This window comes from Lytechinus variegatus, chromosome 2 (genome assembly GCF_018143015.1).
Source record: "Lytechinus variegatus isolate NC3 chromosome 2, Lvar_3.0, whole genome shotgun sequence".
NCBI classification, from domain to species: domain Eukaryota; kingdom Metazoa; phylum Echinodermata; class Echinoidea; order Temnopleuroida; family Toxopneustidae; genus Lytechinus; species Lytechinus variegatus.
Genome location: NC_054741.1, coordinates 20627812 through 20648281, shown reverse-complemented (window position 1 = coordinate 20648281; position 20470 = coordinate 20627812). Strand labels below are relative to the sequence as shown.

The following is a 20470-nucleotide window of genomic DNA, read 5'->3' as shown; positions in this document are numbered from 1 at the left end:
TGCTTATTTAAAGGGATGGTCCAGGCTAAAAATATTCATACATACATAAACAGAGTAAAATTCACAGAGCAAAATGCTGAAAATTTCATCAAAATTGGTTAAAAGTTATGAATTTTTAAGTTTATCAATATTTTGTGAAAACAGTCATACGCACATATGCTATCAGTTGTCAATCCAATTGTTTTAGTTCTTGGTATAAAATTTTTGAATAAACCTAATTTTATATAATATAATACAAAAGGACAAGTGAGGATATGACATCATCAGATCACCTAATGAATATTCATAAAGACATGCCTAGGACTGTTTTAAAGGAATAATGCAAATCTTGAAATTTCAATAACTTTGTTATCCAATTTTTATCACATTTTCTGCATTTTGCTCTGTGAATCTTGCTGTATTTGTCGAGGTATAAATATTTTCAGCCTCGACCATCTCTTTAATAATGGCACCTCCAGCATTTTCAAATCATTGATGCAACATGAATGCATTCCATGAATAAAGAAAAATTACAGGTAATGGTGTTTTATAATGCTGTACGTGTGAGGTTATGCATGTTTTTATATAAGATCATATACTGCCAAAAATGTGTACTGATAACCCCACACCTAAAAAAAAAAACCCAAAAGCAACAGGACAATAAAATGAAATAAAAAATAACAAAATCTGCTTCAAAATAGATTCAACCTATTTCTCAATATTCCAACTTTTGCGCAAATGTGGCAAAACTTTGGATTTCAATGTCAATCATCAGGGTAAAAAGTTTAGACATCTGAGGTTTCCCAGAAGCACATCCAACTGACAATCACAGAGGAATGATGATGTTAAAATGGATAAAACAAACATATAAACTCTTTAAAGAAACTTTACTTCCACTGGCAATAGAAAAGTTACGTTGAGACTTGGCTCATGAGACTTTGCTCCTATCTTTTGAAGACATCTTTGTAGCTTAGTGGAGCGAGAAGGTCACCTTTTTGTATATCACCCCTTTGCGGCCGATTCAATGTTGGTGCGTCTCCAGGTTGATGGGTTGGGTATGGTGCAGAGCCTCCCAGTGGAGGGTAGGGTCCAGTATTCTCTACAGGAGGGAGCTGGGTAGGGGCTTCCGAAGGATCCTGTACTGGAGGCGGGTAAGCTTGTGTGGGGTAACGGTTACCTGGTGGGGCACCCCCTGTAGATTCAGGTGGGTAAACAGGTGAGTAAGTCTGAACTGGATAAGGGCGGGGCTCACTCGGTTGCTGTGGGGGTTGTTGAGTCGTATATGGCATAGATCCTGGGTTACCTACGGGAGCAGCAGGGACTGTGCTTGTGTCATCGTTGTTTTGTTGCCGATGCCGCATCAAGTAAAGTTGTCTCTGTCTATATGCAGAACCTGCACACGCAATACTCATCACAATTACAAATATGATGCTGCCCATCCATTTTGCACTCCCATGCCAGAAGGAACCTGCAGTTTGAGTCCCTAAAAGAAAAAAAAAAGTAATCGTATAAGGGGTTCGATTGGATACAGCAGGAATATGAGGGAAAGGCAATTTTAAACAAAAACAATAAGTTTAAAAAAAGCTCATTCTTCAGTCTTTTCTTGAATTTCAATACTGTTAAACATTCTGCCTTTTCTTACCAATCATGTGCTTCAATATAAAAGAATAAAAGAAGGAATCAATTCGAACCAGGAGATCAACTTATTCCTGTCCAGTCTGCTCTATCTATTCACATTAACAACCGAAGAACAGAAAACCACATCATTAAATCAAGCAAAACATATTTTGAAAAATAGATCAATACTACGATGCAAAGGCTGTTCCTAACAGCATTCAGCTTGCTCAAGGTTCGTTTCACAAAACAATAATGCATGCATACTGGATTCCAAAAATGGGATCTGAAGTATTATGTTCATCATAAAAGCTTGTTTCATTGGACGATAATTATAATGCATAGTGTTCATTGACTAAGCTCCCTCCCTTAAGTTCACAAGTTTCATCAAGCAGAGAAACTGATATTTCAAGGGTCCACAGGCACACAAGTAAATAAACAGATCCACCCTGAAAATGAGCAAATTAAGAGATTGTCTGATAGTATGATCCCAAACTGCAAAACCCGCACCACAAAAGAATAACCAATGTTTATTCAATTATGGTAAATTTCTCACAGAAAAGACACAATCTGCATTACCGAAGCAACTACTCACTTTGGCAGAGCTTCTCCTAAAATGAACCAGGGGGGGACACCTACAAGCTTTAGATGCGTTCATGGCCCTTTTGCAATTCAACTACAAAATGTTATCCCTGCCACCATGGATTCGTGACTTATCTCTAAAGAAAGCAGGCAAACCAAATCGTAAGATTCTGTTTACATAGACTTACAATGGAATAGTAAACCGAAGATATGGCTTCTATTGCTTGACAATATCATTGTAGCTTGGCGGAGGGGGGAGGTCACCTTCTTGTACAACACCATTTTGCGGCTGATCGAATGGTGGTGCATCTCCAGGCTGATTGGTTGGGTATGGTGGAGGGTAGGGTCCAGTATTTTCAACAGGAGGGAGCTGGGTAGGGTTTCCTGACGGGTCCTGCACTGGAGGCGGGTAAGCGGGTGAATAGGTCTGAACTGGATAAGGGCGGGGCTCACTCGATTGCGCGGGTGGTGTTTGGATGGTAAAGGGTCCCGGGTTGCCCCCAGTAGTACCACAGGCCCTGGTGACGCCACAAGGGGGATGAACAACACCATTATTGTGTTGCATTTGCCTCAGTCGCATTTGCCTCCTTCTGTATGCTGAACCCCCAACAATGAAAGCTATGAAGACTCCTACACAAGTACCTGTCCATGATCCACTTTGGCTCCAGAAGTTATAACCACCTCCTGATCCTGACCCTCCTTTCAGTAGAAAAAAAAATAAATAAAAAATAAACAAATGGAATGCCTCTGCGGTCTCACCTGCATCACGCGATTCAACATAGCAGCAGTGCTGACTTTGAAAACTACTATAACTCGCACAAGATGGTCAGCGATACTTGGTTACTCTTATTTCCACGTTTTATGAACTAGACCAATGCACTTGCAGAGATATGATGGTAATTCAACAAATACCCCCAATGTGGCCAAAGTTCATTGACCTTACATGACCTTGACCTTCATCATGTGACCTGAAACTCGCACAGAATATTCAGTGATACTTGATTACTCTTATGTCCAAGTTTCAAAAGTCAGATAAAAAAACTTTCAAAGTTATGATGGTAATTCAACAGATACCCCCCATTATGGCCAAAGTTCATTAACCTTTAACCTTGGTCATGTGACCAAATATGCGCACAGGATGTACAGTGATACTTGATTACTCTTATGTCCAAGTTTTATAAACTAGACCAACATACTTTCAAAGTTATTATGGTAATTCAACAAATACCCTCAATTTGGGCAAAGTTATTGACCCTAAATGACCTTTGACCTTGATCATGTAACCTGAAACTTGCACAGGATGTTCAGTGACACTTGGTTACTATTATGTCCAAGTTTCATGAATCAGATCCATAAACTTTCAAAGTGATGATGGTAATTCAACAGATACCCCCAAATCGGCCAAAGTTCATTGACCCTAAATGACCTTTGACCTTGGTCATGTGATGTGAAACTCATGCAGGATGTTCGGTGATACTTGATTAACCTTATGTCCAAGTTTTATGAACTACTTAGTAGGTCCATATATTTTCTATGGTATGACGTCACTTCAAAAACTTAACCTCAAGTTAAGATTTGATGTTGACGCCGCCGCCGTCGGAAAAGCGGCACCTATAGTCTCACTCTGCTACGCAGGTGAGACAAAAACCCTAATAGACACAAACATTATAGCTGAGATTCAGTTAAATCATTTCAGACAGCAGACATGCGATAGCCTTTGGCAAAAAGCAAATACTGAGAAACTGTGAGCACCTCTAGCTGAGGAAAGCAGAAATAGAAAAGCAATAGAATGATACAACATAGGATCTTGTGGATTGATGTGGTGAAATACGGAAAACAGATAGTCCTTTCCAATAGAAAAAGCAAAAGATACAACAAATATGAGTGCCTTTCCATTATACCAGTGATAACATATGAATATCAAACAAATTCTGCCCAAATTGAATGCCAATCCGATTTGGATCATATCTTTTTATCATTATTTTGTGGAATAAGTGAAATGCCTCTGGCAATCTCACCTACATTAATTGATTCAATAAAGCAGCAGTGCTGTTTTTGAAAAGATGAATAATTTTCAGAGAGAAATAGAGAAAAAACCTATTTAATAACTAAATCCTATTAAAGTTTGTTAATCTTGACTTAGAAACATGTTATTCATTTGTCGTATCCAATCTTCTCATACAAGTTTCATTCAAAAGGCTAAATTATTATTCTTATCCAAGCTCATTGATCTGAAATAACCGTATGACCTAGACCCAGTAATCTGAAATCAAACTGACCTAATTTCTGATTCGAGCTTATCATTATCCTAGTTTGAAAAATTACTGTTCCTAAATTACATAGTTTCCACATTATCTTAACATATAGTAAAATTGTCTTTACTATGGATAATAGCTTATTGACCCTACATAGTCTGGTCAGTTAGCGGAATTATGTGGACACGGTGGACAAAAGCATGATTTTTTCTCCAGACCTTTGTTTATGTATAAGAATTAAGAATGGGGTATGCTCCAAAAAATCTGGCTGCAGGAACAGTGAAAAAATGGGTGAAAATGTCAGAATTTATGAGTTCAGATTTGTCTGATATATAGACTAGCGCTAGTGCAAAACTCAATAGCAGTGCATTATTTTGCATTGAATTAGTTCTTGAATTCAGACCCTTTTTGAACAGATCTTCTGTTTGTCCTCGCATCTCAATGCACCAAATATCTGAATGAAGATGCTAACCAAGCCGAAGGGTGACGGTGGAGGGGGTTGAATGTTGGTGTGTGTGTACATATTTTGGTCTTGGGGTAAAGGTGTGCAATACACATTTTCTGCATGTGTTGGAAATTGTGTTGCCATGGTAACAGTGTATTATTGCAAAAATAAGGTAAAAATCTTGCAGTTAGAACCACTTCCTCTGTTTTTAACCGATTCTCATGAAATTTGGCACACACATTGGTCTTGAGGTGAAGATGTCTAAGACACACTTTTGTGTGTCTTTCAGAAATCTTGTTGCCATGGTAACAACATATCTGGTGAAAATTGGGGAAAAAACCTTACAATTAAAACTGTTTCATCAGTTTTCAATCAATTTTCATGAAATTTGGCACACACATTGGTATTGAAGTAAATATGTACATAGCACTTTTTGTGTGCATTTTCAAAATTGTGTTGCCATGGGAACAACATATTATATGGCGAAATTTAGTAAAACACTTGCAATTTGAACTACTTCATCAGTTTTGAACCAATTCTCATGAAATTTGGCTCACACATTGGCCTTGGGGTAAAGATGTGCAAGAACCTTTTTTTTGCATTTGTCAGAGAGTGCATTACCAGGGTAGCCACATATGATAGCCAGAAATGTAGGAAAACTTATTGTGGATCAAACTTCCTCCCCTGTTTTTAGTCAGTGCTCATAAAAATTGGAAGAAATATTCATCTTAGGGTAAAGATTCATATTAAATTCTAAATGTCTTCTCTGCATTAAAATGTGGGGTATTAATCACCTTCATTAATATTTCTGGGTTTCGGGGGAAGGGGCAGGATTAGTCCTTTAAATCTAACATCAAAGAAGGTAAAGGCAGTGGCCATTAGAAACATAAAAATGATAAACACTCTTAAAAAACGCATCCCCTTAAGGGCATATAGGCTGGAGGTACACTGGGTGAATATGAAACCTTCCGCTGAAGCAGAGGAGTTCCAACACTGGCAAGCAAAACAAAATGTGTACCCCTTGTACTTTCAACAGCTGATTTTCCAAACCTTAGTTCCACCTCCCCAAGATGTGCACCCCTCCCCATACCACTTTTAGTTCTATTTCCCCATGCTCAAACCAGACAGCACCTTTGTCCCTCAGGGGTCAATGCATTTTTAAAGCTAGACATTACTCTTTTTCTGCGGGGGGGTGGGGTCTTTAGAAAATGACCTCATTAAAATTACAGTTAAAGGATTATGACTAGGAACTTAACCCCCCCCCCCCCGAAAAAAATAGGGGGCTGATATACTTTTTAGCAGAAAATGCCCCCCCCCCCCTTCAAAGGTAAGAAGAGTCCTTTGCACTTCAGACCATTCATTTGAAGCTTAATGCATTCTGATTTGATAAAAAATTTGTTTACAGTACCCAATTAACCATTGTTTATTTATATTCTCCTACTCAGTCTTTTATTCATATTCATATTCCGTTCCTACTCTTTCTTTTTAACTTTCACATCACTCTTGATTTTGAGCTTCACCATGCCATCTCTTTCTGTTTCCTGTCTCTCTCTAAGTATATTTTTTCTGACATTTTAAAGTGTACCTTTAATCATGCAACTAATTATTATAGAAATATAAATATATATCAAAATATCTGCACTTGTTTTAGAACTTCACTTGCAAATCCATGACTCAGTAACATACCATATCAAAAATATACCTATGTGCACAATAGATTTTAGCCTTATATTTTCTTTCATTTAATTTTTTCAGTATATTTCTGTGGCAGCCCCTGCTTCATGCTTCAAATAAAACATTGATTAATTGGACACCGGAAACTTTTTTTTTCAAAGCAGAATGTTTGAGGCTTTAAATTAATATGCTGAAGTGTAAAGGATTTCCCTTTTTTTTTTTTTTTGGGGGGGGGGGGTAAGTTCCTAGTTGTTATAATTTCATTTTAATCTTTATGTGGCAATTTTCTAAAGCCCCCCCAACAAAAAAATGTAAGGGGTGTTTTTTAAGAGTGTTTAAGTTCCTCATGGTCATGGCCTTTAACCTTCTATATTTTTATGTTGTCAGTTTTTAAGGACCTTCTCCGCCCCTCCCCCAAAAGCCTATAAATATTATTGAAGATGATTAATACCCTGCGCTATTATATGACGTTATAAAGGGGAATCAAACCCAAATAAACACTTGTTTTTAGAGGAAAATGAAAAATCAGACAAGTTTATAGGTCAAAGTTTGAACAATATCGGACAAACCATAACAAAGTTGTGAACATATTAAAGTTATAAACATTGGTAATCAATATACCCATGAAGACTTCAAATTGACCGCATGTGTGATGTCACAGTGATTTAAGAAGGCAAGGACCACTCTTCCATGTACTGGAATAATTAATTAGCTAAAATTTCTTTTTTCAAAAGTTTTACTTCAAATTATATCTTTCTTTCATGAGGACATAAAACATGCTACCGGGTTTATATTACGGCCCCAATGGAATAGGGATTTAGGAGAAAACCAAAAATCCTGATAACTATGGGAAAGTTGTCCTTGCAGCCTCACCCCTTGTCATAATTTACTTACCCAGTTGCCAATTTGAATTCTACATACTAGTAGCCTTAGGGATCTTAATTTCAAAGCAGCCATAACTTTATTTTGCTTGTCCGATTTCTTTAAAACTTTCACCATTCTTATTTTTCTCCTTTTTCCATGCACACAACATTATGACCAAGGCTTGATTCCCTTTTAATACTGAATATGAATCTTTACCCAAAATGAATATTTGTGTCAACTTTTATGAGCACAGGCTGAAAACTGAGAAGTAGACTGATCCACAATGAGTTTTCCCCCATATTTCTGGCTAAATGTGGTTACCAAGGCATTGCACTCTCTGACAAAAGGTTCTTGCACATCTTTACCCCAAGGCCAATGTGTGAGCCATAATTTTTTCATGAGAATTGGTTCAAAACAACAACAACAACAAACTGATGAAGTAGTTCAAATTGCAAGGTTTTTACCTAAATTTTGCCATATAATATGTTGTTCCCATGGCAACACAATTTTGGAAACACACAAAAAGTGCCTTGTACATCTTTACTTCAATACCAATGTGTGTGCCAAATTTCATGAAAATTGATTGAAAACTGATGAAACAGTTTGAATTGTAAGGTTTTTTCCCCAATTTTCACCAGATATGTTGTTACCATGGCAACAAGATTTCTGAAAGACACACAAAAGTGTGTCTTAGACATCTTCACCTCAAGACCAATGTGTGTGCCAAATTTCATGAGAATCGGTTAAAAACAGAGGAAGTGGTTCTAACTGCAAGATTTTTACCTTATTTTTGCAATAATACACTGTTACCATGGCAACACAATTTCCAACACATGCAAAAAATGTGTCTTGCACACCTTTACCCCAAGACCAAAATATGTACACACACACCAACATTCAACCCCCTCCATCGTCACCCTTCGGCTTGGTTAGCATCTTCATTCAGATATTTGGTGCATTGAGATACGAGGACAAACAGAAGATCTGTTCAAAAAGGGTCTGAATTCAAGAACTAATTCAATGCAAAATAATGCACTGCTATTGAGTTTTGCACTAGCGCTAGTCTATATATCAGACAAATCTGAACTCATAAATTCTGACATTTTCACCCATTTTTTCACTGTTCCTGCAGCCAGATTTTTTGGAGCATACCCCATTCTTAATTCTTATACATAAACAAAGGTCTGGAGAAAAAATCATGCTTTTGTCCACCGTGTCCACAAGTAGGGCATTTTTGACGCTAACAGACCAGACTAACAGGACTTTTGACCTATATCCAGTGACAAATTGCATATCTAGTTGTCAATACTTGATAACAATCATATGTCAGTTTGATGTAATAGAGAATTATACAAGTTCAATACATGCATTATCTAGAAATATCTTGATACCACAAAGTTCAATGGACCTAAATAGCCTTTGCCCTTGATCATGTGACCTGAACTCATGCCAAATAATGATACTTGATTACCTTACAGCTACGTTTCATGAAATAATTACTTATACATTCAGAGTAATGACATTTCAAATTGTTAACCATTTTTAATACTTAGTGTTGACATAGCCGCCGCTATTGCCCATATGTCTCACTGCTGTTATGCACACGAAAAAACTGATGACAAAAAGGGGAAAAAGAGGAAGAAAAAGGAAGTAAGAGAGAAGAGTATCCAAAGAGACATCTTAGCCATGTAACTCCACATTGCCCTGGCCATTCAATTGAAAAAAAAACATCATCTTTACATCTAAATTGAATTTCCACCCCCCCCCCCCCATCAAAATACTCTGGAGCTACATTTGTTTACTGATTGAAGTTTGAATGTAACAATACAGGCAAACTTGCATAAGAAGTCAACCTACATGTCAAATGTTTGCCCTGCCCATTTTACTAGGCTACATAATGCAAATCATGTGTTTATACTTCTTCTAAAGTCATTTTTTTCAGAAGTCGAACAGATTTTTCTGATCCCAAAAAGATTTGACTATGACAAAGTTACATGCATATAAATATTATCATCACATCACTCAGCCTTATCTTATTCTATTACAATATAAACAAATCCAAGTCATTTCATTATCTCTGGACGCTGCCTATTGGCATACCTGTTTCGCATGAAATACCAACATCTTGGGAGTGAGTGCAATCATGATCGCCATAGGCATTGTGTATACAGCTGTCTAAGGTAGCTTCCCATCCAATACAGTTGACTTGATCCAACCAAATGTGTCCAGTGCCTTCACCATATTTAGAGCTATCAAAGTACTCAACAGATGAGGTATCACTAGAAGGGAAAAGCTGACGACAAGCAACCTAGAAAAAGATTAAAGGATGTGTTTTTACTTCACTCAAATTCTCAATGTCATATCAAAACTTCCTATATCATCTTTCTAAATTCAGTTTATAATCATTGTTTGTTCAACTCAAAGCATTACATATATATTGGGTATTACTTCTACATTTCCTTTTTTTATAGGAAATTATCAAATGACTACCCATAAATGATCAAATTTGACCTAAACACCATGATAATAACCTGAAGAATGGTCTATTTTAAAATTAATTTGGTGAACAGATTTGAATCAACATTTCAGTGAGAAACTCAAGCAAATACAGGTTATGTGTTGGGGTGCCTGTTGAAATGCAACATACATGCATTTCCACAGATGGTGTACAACACTTTTTTACAGCACAGCTTAGGACCACCTCACACTGTAAATAATGAAAACCATCCACATTCATCACTTACTCTGGCATCCTCTATGGCAAAGAAATCACTGCAAACCGTTCCCCATGTTTCATTGTAATAGACCTCCAGTCTTCCAGACCTTTCGTCGCCATTCACCAGACGCAATGCACCTTCAATGGAAATAGAAGTCATTCAGCAACTTTTAAATATATGAGCTACAATACATTGTCAATATGACATCAATGACTATCTATTCAATATGTATAGTGTGAAATTTAATCGGGGACAACTGCATAACCGATTGATGCACACATTTTGCTGCGCAATAATCCCTTATCTGATTCAGCATAGGCCCTACACACATAATGTATCTTTGAGGGAGTGGTGGATAAGTAAATACGGGCTGCAGAACAGTTTTGAAAGTGAGGGAGGGTCCTGACTGGCTCATCACGTAAAAAACATAGTAAGATGATAAATTGTATGTTTTTAAACACATTTACTGAAAGAAAATAAGTTCCATCTGCCCCGGGGTTCTGAGGCCCCCTGAACCAAGCTGTTTACCTGGTTCTATGTATTCTCCACATGATATACCAACGTCCATTGAGTGGGTACAATCATGGTCACCATAGCTGTTGTGGGTACAGTCAGCTAGGCTTGATTCAGATCCTATGCAGCTCACTTCATCCAACCAAATCGTTCCGCTACCTTCACCAAATTGGTACGACTCGAAAACCTCATATTCGGTCGTGTCAAGACCAAGTTCTCGGCAAGCAACCTAGAGGACAATATCATTAGAGGTGGGCTATAAATGGGTGATATTTCAAAACATAGTTTTACAAATATACACGTGTATCTCACTTGAAGCAGATTGTTGTCCTGAACAATATGACACAATTTTTAGAGGAAGCATTCATCCTGAAGAAAAGATTGTTGGAAAAATACCAGAAAAAAAAACATTTGTGAAGGTTTGAGGCAAATCTGACAAAGATTAAAAAAGTTTTTAGCATGTTAAGCTTTTTGACTTTTGACATCATAAACGAGCAGCTGCCTCATATGTTATGTAATATAAAATACATGAATTCTATTTTATTAATGGTTCATGATGACTAAGTTTTTTTTCTTTCAGGAATGAGTGTGAAACTATTGTCTGTTGATTACTGAAGGTAAAGTAAAAAGCGTTTAATTTTTTTTTCGAAAATGACATTTTATTGACTTTTAACAGCATGATATGGGGAAAGCTGCTCACATCCACGTATGTCATAAATTAAAAACATTTGAACTCTTTGATGGATTTTCTTTAAACTTTCATATTTCTTATCATTTTTTTTCTGCCGTTTTACAATAAACATTTTTTTTATGATGAAGTAACTCTTAAAGATAATCAGGAGAAAAAAGGACAGTGTGGGTTAACAAACGATTTTGAGATGGCGTGGCTTAAAAATGCTGAGTCATCATATTTTGAGATTGGGAAAAGTCCTAATTTACTTATCTGAATGCCTATTGAGCTGAATCTGGTGTACATGTATATTATTACTAGCCTGATAAAAAATTGTTGTCAAATATGTTTAAAATATAAAATTAAGTCTTAAAGCAAGGTCATTTTTGTTATGAACCCTTTAAGGACTAAGGATTTTTTAGTATACAAGTCAATGACATGTATAATTTTCACATTTTACCCTAGTTTCTTGAAGATTTGTTTTAATTTCTACAATTAATAATCAAAGAAGTTCAGGGCGTGCAGTGACTAATTTCCCAACAGTTTGAGAAATCATTCCCAACTGAAAATTGAGTGCTTGAAGACTCCTATATTCCCTACACAGATTTTCTGGCTGCAACATACATAAATCTGAGATTCAGACAAAAGCCCTTGATGTATGTTTGCAATACAACCCATACAGGGGAATCCAACCCCCCCCCCCAAAAAAAAAAGTTTTTAGAGGTAAAAGAAGAACCAAACAATGTGATAGGTGAAGGTTTGAACAAATAATAAGAAAGTTATAAATTTGCAAAAGTTGTAAAAATTGGTTATCAGTATACCCATGGAGAATTCAAATTGGCCGCATATGTGATGTCAGAGTAATGTTAAGCAAGGATTACTCTTCCATGTACTCTAAAAGGGGTGGTCCAGGCTGAAAATATTTATATCTTAATACACAGGGTAGAATTTACTGAGCAAAACGCCAAAAATTCCATCAAATTCGGATAACAAATAATAAAGTTATTGAAGTTTAAAGTTTAGCAATATTTTGTGAAAACATTCGTCATGAATATTCATTAGGCGAGCTGATGATGTCACATCTCCACTTTCCGTTTTCTTATGTTATTACATAAAATCATATTTTTTTCATTATTTCATACTTGTGTGAATAATATAATATGTCTCCCTTATAATGAAATAAGTTACAGGCAGTAGCGGACCGTGACCCCGGAGGAGACAAAGCATTGGGGGGGCACTGCATTGTTTGTGAACAATGCCGTGCCCCCCCCCAATGCTTTGTCTCCTCGGGGTCACGGTCCGCTACTGGTTACAGCAATAATGCACTAAATCAGTTGTCAATCCAATTTTTCTAGCTCTTGGTGAAAAAAATTTGAATAAAGCTAATTTCATATAATAAAATACAAAAGAACAAGTGGAGATGTGACATCATTAGCCCACCTAATGAATATTCATTACGACTGTTTCTACAAAATATTACTAAACTTTAAAAGTATATAACTTTGCTATTTGTTGTCCGATTTTGACGAAATTTTTTGGCATTGTAGTCAGTGAATTCTACTCTATTTATTAAGCTATAAATACTTTCAGCCTGGACCACCCCTTTAATCTTATACATAAAATACCTTAAATGTTTTTTTTTTCAAAGTTCTACTTCATATCATATTTTTCTTTCATGAGGACATAAAACATACTACCTGGGCTATATTTAGATTAATGCCCCAGGGGGATGGGTGCTTCAAGAGAAAACCGAAAATCCCTGATAAGTACAGTTCATGGCCTATAATTTACTTACCCAGTGGCCAATTTGAAATCTCCAGTGTTAGGGATCTCAAAGCAGTCATAACTTTCTTATTGCTTGTGCGAGCGATTTCTTTCAAACTTTGACCGTTCTGTTTTATTTATTTGTCTCCTTTCCAATTCCATCACAACATTTTATGACCAAGGCTGGATTCCCCTATTAAAAGACTTGCAAGATTCCCCTTTTAAAAGACTTGCAAAAATATATTGTTTCAGACTATCATTTAAGTACATGTACATAATCAAATATTATTGTGATTTATGAAAATGATTCTAATTTCAAATGACAATGATAATCATAATCAGCATCATTATCAATATTCGTGTCATCATCTAATTTTCTATTCCAAATAATTGTCAAATTTTTATTTTCCCCTGCATAGACTTCTCACCTTTGCCTCTGCTGTTCCAAAGTTATTGTTACAAACAGTCCCCCATGTTCCATTGTAATAGACCTCCAGTCTCCCATAACTCGAACCACCATTCTGTAGACGTACAACACCTAAAAAAAAAGGATAACAACTTATCAAAAACCAAATCATGTAGGATAAGAATGTGGACCAAATATTGCGAACTAAACAAAAATCATTTCACAATCTCTCACAAGGCATTGAGAACTCCAATTCCCATAAACTACATGTAGACTGCTATGAAATATCAAACATGTCTAATGGACAGCCTTTTGCAAGAAAATATTGAGACTACCATTCTGTCTGTGATAAAAGAGCAGGGAAATCTTACATTCTTTGAAGGGGAAATTCATCTTTACTAAATTTCAGTGTTGTCACGTTTCCTTCTTATTGTCATATTTTCTGGACACCTTCCTATTTCGCTGAGCTTTTGTGCATAAGGGCCACCATGACCTCAAACTGAGGGGGATGTATTTGTTTTATCAAAATAAGGGGATTGTGTGCTCACACACAAAGTCATCACTTTTCATACTCTTTATTATATATCTTTGTCTGTCCTCCTTTAGACTTGAAAACTAATGGGGGAGGGGTTCATCCCCTGTAACCCACCATGGCCTTGCCCTTGGCCATAAATAGGCTACAAGTAACGCATGGAACTTACCTAGCCCTTGTGACGCACTAAGCACTACTAAGAATACAGGTAGAAAGAGGTCAGATAACCGTATCTGCCATCCTCCAATCATCTTTCTGTCCTGCCTGCCTATGATGATTTATATTCTATCAAAGTTGATCCCTAAAACTAAAAAAAATACAAATTAAAATTTTAAATACTAGAAAAGAAATACAAAGTAAAAGTTTATAAATACTGGATAAAATGAGATGCAGGAATAAATAAATCCGTATAAAATGGTGACTGCTGCCCGAACCCTACTGCAAAACAGCTGTTCATACCAAGAAATCCAATATACCGTATGGCGTATGAATTGGTCATAAAGTAATTTATATATTTATTGATTAAAACAAATATTTTGCGATTCCTGATATCTATCGGCAGATGCAAGTATTTTTTATAATCCAAGTTGGCAGTAGAGTTAATCAATAAATATCATATAAATATGATATTTATCAACTGAAACAAATATTTTACGAATCGTGATTTTAATTGGCAAATGCAAGTATTTTTAAATCTAAGTTGAACTTGCAGCTCTACACGCGTGTTACCGCGTGTGTATCTAGGTATCAATTACAAAAGAAATAAAGATGGCGAAGTAAACAGACGGGGTAAGTAAACGCTCTTGCTCTTAACTTCTTTCAATTTTAATACTTTTTAGTGAATGAAAATTACAAAAGAATTAAAAAATGGGAGTAAACATAAAACTTGCCCATAACTTTGGGGGAAAAACTAAAAATAAAATTGGTGATTTAGGTCTAGGTTCCACACAGGTAATCCTGGACTCTACGGAAAGGCATGTAGCAAATCCACTCCTAGTACCAATGAGGTCCAAACATTACATGTATGGACCTCATAGGCGACATCAGTGCTAAAATTGGGTTAGAGATTTATGTGGATCTAAATTTATTGTAATTTCAACAAAAGTACTAGCTAAATTTGAGGCTTTTGTTGAAATTTTGCTTTAATGAGACATTTATGCTTGAATAAGTAACAAAAAATTGAAAGAAATGAAGGGGAACTTACATTTTGACGACTTTTTCCTGATTTTCTTGGCAGTTGTCCTTCACTTCTGACTCGCGATCGGGCCTGATATGCAGATCACGTATACGCGTTCTCGTCAGGTGATCGGTCGGTTATTCTTTTCGCCAGATGTTGATAATTATATATTTCATAACGCAGCGTTCATCGCAAATTTAGCTGAAAGAGATTGAAGTTGAACAGCGCAAGCTTTAATTTATTCAGAAATAACGTTTGATTGCACAAGTTTCGCCTCGGACATTTAGGATCATTTGGTCCCATATTGGCGTAACTACGGGGGGGGGGGGGGGGGGGGGTGTCCCTACCACCGTCCACACCGGGCGTCCACAAGCCAGCAATTATCTTTTTTCTCTCTTTTTTTAACCAAAATGCTTCCCCCCCCAAAAAAAAAGAACCAGGGTTAAAGAGAAAGACAATTATGATAGAGGAACACAAAATACTTTATTTTTTCAGCTTTTAATGCATCGACTTATAATCAAATATTAAATGGGGCTTAGAACATTTTTTTAAAAAGTCAATTAATAAAAATATTCCGCTCTTCGGGATTTGAGCTTTCATGAAATATCAATCTTTTTCATGATTACCGAAAATACTTCAAATGTCCAAAAAAAAATTATCGGTGTATTAGCTGATACCTTGCGCCCGCCTTAATTATTTTAATGTTGAGATACTTTGCTTTAATTTAATGAATTCCTAAAAGCATTAATTCTCAGATCATTTGTCGCAATCGAATGATTCGATTGGTAAGCTAGTTGTATAATTATTATGATTCATGAATTGTTTAAAATGTGTCTCTCTATCAGTTTTGAATATTTAAAAAAATGTCAGCTCGTGCTTTTTGCTCGCAATATTTTGATTAGTAAGAAATTCTTGTGTATGCGAGTTTGATACATAAATAACTAGAGAGAGAGAGGGGGGGGGGGTGTCCCTCAGCTACTTGTCCTTGCTTATTCCATATTTTTTTATTATGCTCGTGTTGTGAGTATTTCAAAGTCTTTTCTTTTTCTCACCCTTTTTATTGTCTCGGAGCTTCCCTCTATTTCTTTGCTACGATGTATAGCCCATCTTACTTGTTTCATTTTTTTATGTTCTCATTTCATTGAAAACATAATTATTAAACTGACGTAGAAGACTTTACAACAAAATTTTGATATTGTTTTTTCTTGTTTGTTTGGCTTTCTTTTTTCTTCTCCTCAGTCCTTTTTCTAATTAGTTTCCCTTTCCTTATTTTATATTATTTCATTTCATGAGGCATCCGCCAACTTATATACAACAACAAACGTTAGAGGCGGATATCCAGTAAGGGGGCGTGGTGGTGTGCCCTCTAAAAAGAGGAAAATAGGAAGGAAAAAAAGCAGGAAGGAGAAAAAATAAGAAAAAAAGACGATGATGGCAATGATGATAATGATGATGAAAATTATCTTGGTGAAGATGATAGTGGTGGTGATGGTGGCGGTGATGATGATGATGATGATGATAATAATGATGGTGGTAGTGGTGATAAAGATGAGAATGAAGTTGGTGACGATGATATGATGATGATGTAATTTTGTCTTTAAAAAAATAATAGTGCAAAGGCGAAATCATTTAAAGTTTATTATGAAAATAGCAGAAAAAAATAATTTGAAAAATTGTACGTATGCGTATGGAAAATCCATCCCCCACCAAAAAAGAAAAAAAGTGAGATTTTGTTTTGTTATTTGTGACGGCGTAGGCCTATGCGAGCAGCTGTGTGATATAATCATGGTAAAAAAAGTAAATGAAATGCCAAGAAATACATGATAATGACTTTTATTGTACATTCAGTATATCAGTAGATAAATTCATACTCGTTCCAAAAAAGAAGAAAGTGGGTATATTATGGACCATTAAAAATGGGCAGTTGCTCTATATATTATATTACATAGAATATATAGAGCAACTGCTCGTGTGTAGCGGTAAGTTATTCACCTGATCTACATAATTCATGCGGCGCACGGCGCGTGCGCAATGTTTAATAATTATTGCTGTGAATACAATGAATGTCATCAAAAACATAATCTCACAGATCAAATAGTGCCAGCTCGACGCGCAAAATGAGAAAAAAATATATATTTTCTGCCCTGATAATTTGATAACCCTAACCCAATTTCTAAGTATTTTTATCATAAACAGGATAACTATATACAATGATTGAAATTAACTTTATATTCTTTTGCGAACAAAATGAATATGAAAGACAGCTTTTTGATAAAGAACACAGTTTTAGAGCGTTAGAGCGCGATTTATACCTACAACCGCTAACATAGGCGGATCCAGGGGGGCCGAGGGGCCCGGACCCCCCTATTGGCGGAGCAAAAAAAGAAAAAAAAAAGAAAGGAAAAAAGAAAAGGAAGAGAAAAGAGAGGAAAAAAGAAGAAAGGCAAACATAAGAGGAGGAACATGATTAAATGAAATAACATTAGGGGAAGACTCTGAAAATAATTTTTTTTTAAATCTATTTGTTAGGATAAAAAATTTTCGCTCGCGCTTGGCGCCTTATTGTCTTTTAGGGTATTTGCATATCTTGCTCAATATGGAGCTTGAAAAATCAAACTTTGAAGTCATTATACAAAACATATTTCAGCTGGGAAATTGAACTTTCATTATTTTGTTTCATTTACAAATTGATTTTTAAAAAGTGCTCTGTAAAAATGTCTGTGTTATCGTCTGAACATTATCATTTTCTGCTTGCGCTGCGCGCTCGCAAAATTTGAATTTTCAGGTACGTATTATTTTCCTGTATTCCATAAAGTTCTCAAAAAGTTCCCTATTCAGGTCAGATTGTTAAAACGTATCAGCTAGCGCCGCACGCTATAGCATTTGGATTAGTCGGTTATGTATATCCCAATATTAATTCTAAATCAAACTAATTTGATGACAGTTTATCAAAAAATTCGACTCGCGATTTCTGCTCGCATTGATAGATATATAATGCCTCTTATGCATAATTACAAAGTGCTTTAAATGTCCAGTTTTCAGGCCATAATATTAACACATTTCGCGCTCCCATGCAAGAGAAATAGGAAGATGGTCATCATTTTCATATGATGACATAATGCCCTCATAGCATGTTCCGGTCCTATGTAAAAACTCAAAGTAATAAAAATAAAATACATCAGCTCTTTTTTAACTGTGATCCATCACAATTCACAATTTTCCCACAAAGTGTTTGCATTACAGAGCTTAAATTCACCCTTTGTTATATCATATATTTTTAGCTCGCGCTTTGCGCTCTATTGATTTTCATGATAAGAAAGTTACTTAGAATACCCAAATTCTAGGTCGAAATCTAAAACACACGTTAATTCAGATACGCAGATTGTTCTCTATTTAAATCATTATCCAGTTTCAGATCACAATATCAAAAAGTGTCTGCTCGCGGATAAATAACTTATCCTTTTCATGATAAAACATGAATAGTGCGTCCAGAATTTTTCCCCATAATTTTGTTTACCCATCACATTTCTCCCTATTTTCTCCTCCCTTTTATTTTCCATTAATTTTTCTTTCGTTCACTTTTTTTCTGTCCTCTTTTCCCATAATTTATTTTACCCATCACATTTCTCCCTATTTTCTCTTCCCTTTTATTTTCCATTAATTTTTCTTTCGTTCACTTTTTTTCTGTCGCCTTTTCCCTTCTAAGTTCTATTTTTTTTCTCGTCTCACCGCTTTTCCTCATCCCCAGCCCTCGATCGACGCCTGTGCAGATTCGCAAACAATATCAAGAGTATGTCTACTTGCAAGGGCGGAAATCTCTCCCCAAAGGTAGGGGGACCAGGGGCTGGAAAATTTGACAAGCAAAAAACAAACAAAAAAAGAAGGTTTATCACCCTCTAAAGAAGGTCATCTTGACCAAAAGAAATTTGACAAGCAAACAAGCAAAAAAAAGGGGGCATGCCAAAAGTAAGATCGTCTCTTCCAAAATACATTTCGATTTTCGGAACGAAATGACCAAAAATAGTAGGGGGACATTTCATAATGTGCCCCCTACTATTTTGGGTGAGGGGACATGTCCCCCGGCCCTGGGGTTTGCGCCCATGTGGGTGGGGGTGTTGCGCCTCCCTATCGGGATCATATCACAGCGAGTATACACTCTTCCATATGGAAGAGTGTTTACTCGCTGAGATTTCGATCTCACACATAATTTTATAAAAAAATAGAACAGCTACGCCTTGAACACAGGCCAAAATGCCTAACGATTTCTCCACGGCATTAACAACTCTCGTAAAGGGCGCTCCCTTAATAAATAAAGTTGCATGAACAGCTCTCTATGGCGACAAAATTTAACGCGGAATTGTAGCCAACAGCGTGGGAAATTGGCAGAAAATTCAAGAAGAGAACCGGTGAGTACCGATTTAACAGTATTCATGTATTAATCAATATTTATTTAATCATAAGAATAATTTTTTTTACGGAAAGAAAGCTTAGTTCTAAGCTAGGGCGGCCCAAATGCGCGTGAGTGGAGTCCCAGTTTCTTAACACGGGTAAGTATTGCGGTGTCGCCTAGAGTGAGCAAATCCAGGCGTTAGGGGAGTGATATACGGAGTATTTAAGTCCCCAGACACCTCCAGGCTAGGTATACCGTACGCGTACCGCAACGGGCTGGCACGGCCCGGTACGGTAGGGTACGGGAACAATACCGGTACGTTCCAACAACACAGAAGATACACTGCACTGCATGCAGCTACGATACGAAATTTATTTGTAAGACTAAGATCTCCCCTTTTTATTTACACCCCTTAACGATAAAAATCACGTTAGAAATTAATCTAAGTCACACACGAATCGGTAAATGCAGCTTAACTCATATAATAATACAAATTACCGTACCATTTGTTAGACTGGAAAAAAAAAGGATAAAACTTACCTAAATATATCGGCAGTGCAGTGAATACCAGTCTGAAATGAAATATATATGTCGATGCGATCGATATCGACGTCATACACTATGACGTAATAATAGCTGAATCAATTCTTGTTCAGTGAGCTGAATCGCGGAAAAAAGGTTACATTTTTGAAGTTATCACAAATACATTAGAATCACAAAAAATAAAGAAAAGCACAAACTGAAAAAAAAACTTATAAAAAAAATATATTATTACGTCATGGACCGATCCGATTTAGTACCACAGCGTCATTCCGGAACGGGGGGGGGGGGGGGGCCGGGGGGGCACTTCCAATGGCGAGTGGATACCACACGCGTGACAAGTATGTA

General features: G+C 36.4%; 1 pseudogene; it reads right to left on the bottom strand.

Moving 5' to 3' along the window:
* Positions 1-720: 720 nt before the first annotated feature.
* Positions 721-20170, bottom strand: LOC121407537 (annotated as a pseudogene).
* Between the last annotated feature and the right edge of the window lie 300 nt (positions 20171-20470).